Below are 8,849 nucleotides of genomic sequence, written 5' to 3'. Positions count from 1 at the left end.
GGGCATGTGTCGGTAAGTCCGATTTTTTCCTCCTTCCTGGAATCATTAAGTGAACTCGCGGCCGGCTCAAGCTCCAAGGAGGAAGCAGTGGCTTTGATGCAGGTGCGTATGTCTCAGCAAACGATGAACGATGCTTGTAGACAATAGTGCCGTATGTCGTGCGGGGCCTTTAAGCAGCTAGGCTCACCAGGTGGTGAGAAGGGGTCCTGGCGTAATGCCTGAGGTGCATGCGCATTGTCTCGGTAATAATATACGTTTTTATCGAGTGATCTTGAGCGATGGCAATATTTTCAGCCGTTGAAGCCCTGCGGGGTAATCCAAGGCATATCTTAAGTGCTTGGGCTTGAATGCTCGGAATTGCGAGCAGGTTGGTCTTGCCGGTTTTAGATATTGCAGGTAAGCTCTACCGTAAGAATCCGATAAACAGCACTCTGTACAGTTGTAGCATGGATGGTATGGGCACTCCCCAATTCTTTCCTGCAAGGAATTTGAACATGTGGCATGTTGCGATCAGCCGCTTCTTCACATAGTTCTTATGTGGAGTCCACGACAGGTTTCTATCTATTATGACTCCCAAGAGCCTGTGGCTCCTGCTGAACGATATGTATTCTTCATTAATCGATATACTGTAAGCAGACATTGGTTTCCGCGTGAACGCTACCACTGCACATTTTCCGCAGGACACGTCGAGGCCTTGTTTACGAAGATAGCACGACGTCGTTGTAGCAGCCTTCTGAAGGCGGGCGCGTAGCTGAGGCCTTGTCACACCTGATGTCCAAATGCAGATGTCATCAGCATAGACAGAAAGTTCTACAGTGCTAGGTAGCTGCTCGTCTAGACCAATGAGAGTTAGGTTGAAAAGGGTAGGGCTTAGCACTCCTCCCTGAGGAACTCCTCGGCTGCTGTAATATTCAGGTGTTGGGCCATTCGCTGTCATCATGTAAAACGATCTCAGCTGTAAGTAGCTGTACACCCACATATATATCCTGCCACCAAGACCTACTGTTTCCAAAGCATTAAGGATGGCTTTATGGGTGACATTGTCGTAAGCCCCCTTAACGTCTAGAAACAGGGCGGCGCACAGTCTCTTACAGGCTTTCTGGTGTTGAACATATGTCTCTAGGTCAACAACGTTGTCGATTGACAAATGGCCGCACCTGAATCCAGTCATGGATACTGGATAGATTTCGTAGTGCTCTAAATACCACTCCATTTGTGTTAGAATCATTCGTTCCATCGTTTTTTCCACACAACTGGCAAGTGCGATAGGACGGTATGAGGCAATATCCAAAGGAGATTTACCAGCCTTTAGAAGTGGAATGAGGCGACTTGACTTCCATGCCGGGGAACCGTACCAGTCTGCCCGGAGTCGTTGTATAGGCGTAAGAGGGCCTTCCGCGCTTCGTCTTCAAGATTACGAAGGGCACGATAGGTAATGCCGTCAGGTCCAGGTGCTGAAGAACGTCTGCACAGAGCCAGTGCCGCCTCTAGCTCATCCATAGAAAGCTGGCATTCCATACGGGGATCACGTGAGGGCAGTGGGTTGTCAAATGTTCCCGTTCTTGATACTGTGAAATTGGAATCACCGGCAATTCTTCTACAGAAAGATTCTGCGACGTCAATCTCTCTGCATCGAAGGTGAAGTGCCAGAGATGTAAACGGGTGTCGCTGACCCAAGGTTGTGCTAAGACCCCGGACAGTTCGCCATATCAGTGATAGGGGCTTTCGTGGATCCAACGACTCGCAAAAGGATGTCCAACGTCGCCTAGCCAGTTTATCCATGTGCCGCTGCATTTTCTTTTGAATGCGTCTAGCCAGCCTCCAATCATCTATGCACTTTGTCCGTCGGTACCTTCGTTCTGCACGACGGCGTACTGCACGAAGTTTCTCAAGCTCGATGTCGAAATAGGTGCGCTTGTTACTAGTCAAATGTGTATGCGTGGTATTCTGCAGGACATCCTTTATCGAGTCCTCTAGGTTATATGATGAGCCGTCGGTACAGCAGTATTCCATTAACATTTTGAATTTTGGCCAATTGGTGTACTTGAGGACTCTTGAGGACTTGGAGCTGGTGAAACCTTCTACACACAGGTAAGTTGGTATGTGGTCGCTGCCCCGCGTTTCCAGATCCGAAAACCAGTGAACTTTCCTGGTAAGTGAGCGAGAAATCAATGTAAGGTCCAGGCAGCTGCTATAGGCTGATCCCCGTAAATATGTAGGGCTTCCATTGTTACAAACGCAGAGTTCGTACTCCAAGGCTAAGGACACCAATTTTCTTCCTCTAGAGTTGTCGCTGGAGCTTCCCCATAGAAAATGGTGGGCATTGAAGTCGCCAGTGATCACCCATGGCCTTGGAGTCGATGTCAGAATACCGCGTAAGCGCTCGCAGTCAAGGCGGCTTGATGGAGATAAGTAAGCTCCGATAATCGTGAAAGCAAACTTATCCTTCTTCACAGTAAGGCACACATACTGATTCCCTCATCAGGCGAGACTCTGTGGTGAACGTAAGTGAGGTCATGGCGCATGAATACAATAACTTTGCTGCAGTCTCTGTGAGTGGAGGACATAAAGCACTCATATCCTGACAGCTTGATTGAAGCACACAGGTTGGGTTCACAAATCACGATAATGGGGAAGCGGTTCACAAATACAAACTGTCTAAAGTCAGACATGTGCAACTTCAGTCCTCTGGCGTTCCACTGAAAGACAGATGCATTCTTGACTTCCGCTTGAAACGACGTTGCCTCGCTGGCCATGGTTTACCTCCTCGTCAGCATCACTACTAGAGCAATAGGATGCAATTGGTTCAGCGAAAAACTCCCACCTCTTAGAGTCACTCTGTTTGCCATTAGATGAAGGTCCGGGCTTGGAGACATTTCACAGTCAAGACTGTCAACAAGAAAATTCTTTGCAGCGTGCTGCCTCATGTAAACGACGTGCAGTAAAAAGTGGCACAGCGCCACATTGAAGCGCCACATTGAAGCGCCACATTGAAGGATGCCGTTGATAGAGTTGGCGCCGTAATAACCGAAGACTCAAAGGTCACCTGCACAAATCATACCAGCACTTTTCTCATATAAGATAAAACACCCTAATTGAAAGTGTCGCCAGGTTGCACTCGCTCGACTACCCAGGTACATTGTTATGGGCGCCATCAACCATAAGTAACTGCCAAGTACTATAATCTATTTAATCATACTGCTGACCCACTCTTGAGGGTTGTTACAGGAAGGACACAATGAAAAACTCTAAGCACAAACATATAACAATGGCAACTAACAAGCAAAATTATAGTTGGGACAACACCTGTCGAAAAATCCCAAAAAAACCATATACATCATTTGTTTGCACAGCTTCCTCTGGCAAACTCTTTTACAAGTTAATGGCATCAGACAAAAAAGTAAACAAAACAAATCTGTGCGCGTTCATATTGAGTGCACAGTGAGCTGGTTTGTTAAGCTGTTTAATATATATATATATATATATATATATATATATATATATATATATATATATACATATATATATATATATATATATATATATATATATATATATATATATATATATATATATATATATATATATAGGGAAAGAAGTGTATACCTAAGGGCTCGTTTTTCCGTGTTTTGACACAGTATTAATGAGATCTAACAGACAGTATTGCCAAGGAATGTACAGGGGAAGTTAGTAGACCAATGGAATGTAAATATGAACAAAGAAAAGTGGGGGAAAAAATAACCAGCCGTGAGCAGGAACCAAATCTACGACCTTCGAATAACGCGTTCGAAGTTCTAACCACTGAGCTATCACAGCGGCCTTCGCTCCATCTAATGTTTTGGGTTTATATGTGAATTTAGAAGTAGGAGTGTCAGTCAGCGCCATCTATAAGCTAAGCGACGAGTGTGAAACACTTTTTTATGCGATGTTTGGCGTCACGTAGCACGTGAACTTATTACGAGTGGGCAGCTGATTAATAATCCCTCGTAGACAACCTAACGACACCAAGTCTGCCAGTACGAAACCCACGTTAATGAATAAGGGATAGATGGCGTTGACAGACACTCCTACTTCTAAATTCACATATAAACCCAAAAAGTGGATGGAGGGAAGGCCGCTGTGATAGCTCAGTGGTTAGAGCATCGAACGCGTTATCTGAAGGTCGTAGGTTCGATTCCTGCTCATGGCTCGTTATTTTTTCACCCACATTTCTTTCTAATTTACATTCCATTGGTTCTAATAACTTTCCCTGTACATTCCTTGGCATTACTGTCTGTTAGTTGTCATTAATATTGTGTTAAAACACGGAAAAACGAGCCCTTTGGTATACACTTCTTTCCCTTATTCATTAATGAGGGTCTCTTACTGGTAGATTTGGTGTCATTAGGTTGTATACGAGGGACTATTAATCAGCTGCCCGCTTGTAATAGGTTCACGTGATACGTGACGCCAAACATCGCATAAAGGAGTGTTTCACACTCGTCGCTTGGCTTATAGAAGGCGCTGACTGACACTCCTACTTCTAAATTCACATATAAATCCAAAAAAGTGGATAGAGGGAAGGCCCCTGTGAAAGCTCAGTGGTTAGAGCATCGAACGCGTTATTCGAAGGTCGTAGGTTCGATTCCTGCTCACGGATGGTTATTTTTTCACCCACTTTTCTTTCTTCTTATTTACATTCCATTGGTTCTAATAACTTCCCTGTACATTCCTTGGCATTACTGTCTGTTAGATCTATATATATATATATATATATATATATATATCCTTAGCAATTTTTACTTTTCTATAAAATACCTGGAAAGAATTGTTTAAAACTACACTTCTGTATTCTTACTTCCAATAGTTTTTACTCGCACTCCATCAACATGTTTGTTATCGAGTCTGTTTGCCTGTACTTTGAACAAATAAAGGGTGCGGAAATTGTTTGAATACCCTCCAATTTTTTTTCTTGTGAACCTTCAGATGTGGATTCCAAACTGCGCTAGCATATTCTAAAATAGGACAGGCTAATATTAGAGCCCCTCTCGTTGTTCTCGGTATTTTTTTCCTCAAAAAACGCAATTTTTTGTATTCTGTCGAACAGACGTTGTGCACGTGCTGAGTCTAGCTTTAATTGTCTGTAATTATTACACCCAAGTATTTAGAGCTAGTCGCCCTATTCAGAAGTCTCTCCTCAATCTTATATTCAAACGAAAGCGGAATTTCCTTTTGTGTAATCTGTGTGTAAGCAGATTTCTTGTAAATATTCACATCCCCCATTCTCTGCACCACTCACCTAGCCATTGAAGACAGCAGTCAACTTGAAGTTGGTCATCTGTACATGTCACTTGGCAATAAATAAATCAGTAGTCAACAAAAAGTTTAATTTTTACCCGGGATTCCATAACTGAAGCTATGTCATTTATATATATCAGGAACAAGAGAGAGCTCTAGCACGGACCCCTGTGGTACTCCTGAATTACCTTCTAAATTCTTCGATACCCCATTTTAAGTTTTACTAGCTTGTTGACGATGTGATAAGTATGCACGAATCCATTCAAGCACGCCTTTGTGAAATCTCAACATATGACATCAATTTGTTGACATGCATCCAGAGAAGTAGTGAAGTCGTGAATTGTTTCAACAAGTTGTGAAACCATAGAAAGACCAGATCTGAAGCCATGCTGGAAGGGGCATAATATATTGTCCTCTAGAAACTCCTTTACACACGCTTCAATACTACGTGTTTTATCATTTTACAGCGCACAGATGTCAGAGATACAGGTCTATAGTTGTTGACTGACAATCGGTTACCACTTCTAATTATCGGTACTACTAAGGCACTGCATGCACCAGTCTTGGTGTAACGGGTAACATTGTAAACACTTTCGAAACAGTAAATTCAGGTAATAGGACAACCATTCTGCACACCGTCGCAAAAAAGTAGTCGCTATACCTTCAGGTCCGGCCTTTCCTTTGCGTGTGACAGCATGTTGAATATTCCTTCACGAGTTATGCAGATTTCATCCTCTGTGCGTGTCAGTGGAGAAGGTAACCGATGTTCTAGGTATCGTCTTCGGTATTTATGAACACTGACTGGAAATAGTGATTGAACCTGTTGGCAACTTCTTCCTTCTCTTGTACGATTTCAGTGCCATCTAATATCTGCTCAATTCTCTCACCCTTATTCTGAAAAAAATAATCAAAAATTTTCGTGGAGAATTCTGCAGAAAACTGGTGAGCGTTTAGTGGAACGTTTTTTTTTTTTTTACCTTGTCTGAGCTCTGTTTTTAGCTTGGAGCCACAAAAGAAGCGCAAGATGTACAAAATCAACAGCGTTAGTTCAGCTGAAATAATCAAGCAATCACATTCAACTGACCTACGTGGCTGCAGAAAAGCTTGCGAAGCTCATATGTGTAGGCTGTGGGCTATGGTGGTAAGCGTGACTTACCACATATCTTTACGAAAACTTTGCGTCTCGCAAAAATAAATGATATTTATCATGTCGTTAAGAGTCTTTTTCGTTCGCTGATGTAAGAAACAGGCAAAGTCGTAGTGTTCTTTTCTTGCGAATTCCTTAGTAATCAGGCTAGCACAGATGAACAAGGAAGCAGGTGCCAGAGCGGCCAGTTTGCAGTTTGCTAATATTCGTCGAGGAAGTATGCTTGGCATCTTCCTTGTTGTTTGATAGTCGCTGAACATTACGAATAATTGATTGATTATTGATATGTGGAGCTTAATGTCCTAAAACTATCATATGGTTATGAGAGACGCTGTAGTGGAAGACTGCGGAAATGTCGACCACCTGGGATTCTCTAACGTGCACCCATGTTTGGGCACATGGGTCTACAGCCTTTTAGTTTCCATTGAAAATGCAGCCGTAACAGCTGGTATTCGATCCTGCGACCTGCGGGTTGGCAGCCGATTACCTTAGCCACTATATAGACCACCACGGCGGTGCTTGCGAATGTTTGCTACATACTCATCCTGTTTCAGACGCCGATAGATAGTGTCGGAGCCCCCGGGTGTATCATGTCTTTCCTTTTGTTTGACTTGCCCATGATTAAGCTTCATTTTACACCCAGACACGCATGCCCATATAAAAAAAGAAGAAAATGACGCTTTTTATCAAAGGTGATTGTGCCAGTTTTTTAAAGCACCAGGGTTCACTCACACATTGATCGCTGTTACTTTTGATAAAAAGGCCCACGGTGCAACTCTTTCCCAGACGCGTCGAAAAGCTCTTTCACAGTTTTTTGTAGTGAGCTTCCGTTTATTTTATTTACAAGACAGAGTAGGTCTTCATTAGGTCTTAGCAGGGGGACTAAATGTTTCCCCCACAAGGAAATATATCGACATATCTACATGCATTGCATCGAAAGTAGAAGCAAACAAACAAGGAAAGAAGACCTATTGCCTAAATTACAAAAGTAAAATATTCATGGCTCAATAGGCAACAGAAACAAGCAAAAATATACATAAATGAACAAAATAAAACAAACAAAAAAAGGAAACACTTGAAACAAAAGCGTAGTTCTTTTTTTCAGTAGTGTTTCGTAAGGGTCACAATAAAGCAATAGCTCTCGATTATTCAAATGAACGACGAATTCTCGGTCTGTTATTTTTTCATCTTTATTGTAAGTATTGCTTATAAAGAATTCATTAGCTTAGCCGACGCGTCACTTTAACGGTGTAAAGGACACTATGTACTGACTTGTTTTAGTTGGATCTTGAATGCTTCAACATATCGTTTTATTTTGTTTAGAGTCCAAGGAACAGAAGCGTACTGAAGCTTTGTTCCTTAAACGAAGGCATACGTTAGCAGTTTGACATCTCGTGGTGTTCTTTCTAATGTGGGTCAAACAATTTTATTTACAAAAGCACAGCTTCATATAAGTTATGATACGTAAGGAGTGTGTGTTTCAATTTGTGTCTCAAATGGCGCAGCTTACAAAACGCGGACGAACAAATGAAGGAAATATGCACTCCGACCAAGTGCATTAGTTCTCGTGATGGTGAGGTACTTGCAAAAGGTTACCTCTGTTAGTCGCACTTATCAAAGACTATGCGGAAAAGTTAAAACGGCCTTTTTTTTTTCGTCGTTAAGTTGCATCTCCCACTCTTGACCCCATATACGCACATCGCGCAGGTCATTCGATTTTTATGCAATGCATTACCTGATACGATGTGCAACTGCACTATCGTTAAAAAGATGGGAGAGAAGAGCGCACAAAGATCAGTTGGTAATTATCCAACTGAAATAATTGGCCATGGTTAGAATTCGTTGTCTACCAACGTTGTCACTTCGTAGCCATGGATGCTGGTTCCTGCGCCATGGTTGCTTACCTTGCTTCAATACTTCAACAAGTGATAGGTATAAAACTCTGTCATGCTTTGTTCATAACTTTGCTCTACCTGGCGACTGAATCGCTGAGCTCGGCATAATAAAAGTGGCACCACTGCTGGTACCACACAGCGCTGATCGTTCGCAGTTAAATCGCTCGATTTTCTCTATCAAGACAGCCACGCATGTTCCGAGGTGCATCAACCCTGTGAACGTAGTAAAAGGGCGGGCCAATGTTTTCGGTCACCTTCAGTACAAGGCCAAACTTCCAAGCTTCCTTGTCTCTAAGGCTGCTATGATTGGGCGCCACCTCCGGTAATCTAGTGACCACAGCTTCAATTCTCGCGCTATACTTGTAATATGCGATATATGTACGACGTGTAATGTAATTACGCATAACTACTGCGTGCGACTTTTTAAAAGCCTGCCTGTTTATGTTATTTGCGAATGCAATGCCCTAGCATCAGTGAGTTTGTGCTATACGGTGCAATCGCGTTCTATACCATTGGCGCACCCAGAGTTA

The sequence above is a fragment of the Rhipicephalus microplus genome, chromosome 6 (genome assembly GCF_043290135.1).
Source record: "Rhipicephalus microplus isolate Deutch F79 chromosome 6, USDA_Rmic, whole genome shotgun sequence".
In the NCBI taxonomy this organism is placed as follows: Eukaryota; Metazoa; Arthropoda; class Arachnida; order Ixodida; family Ixodidae; genus Rhipicephalus; species Rhipicephalus microplus.
The sequence above is the reverse complement of the archived record's forward strand: the minus strand, read 5'-3'. Positions refer to the sequence as shown.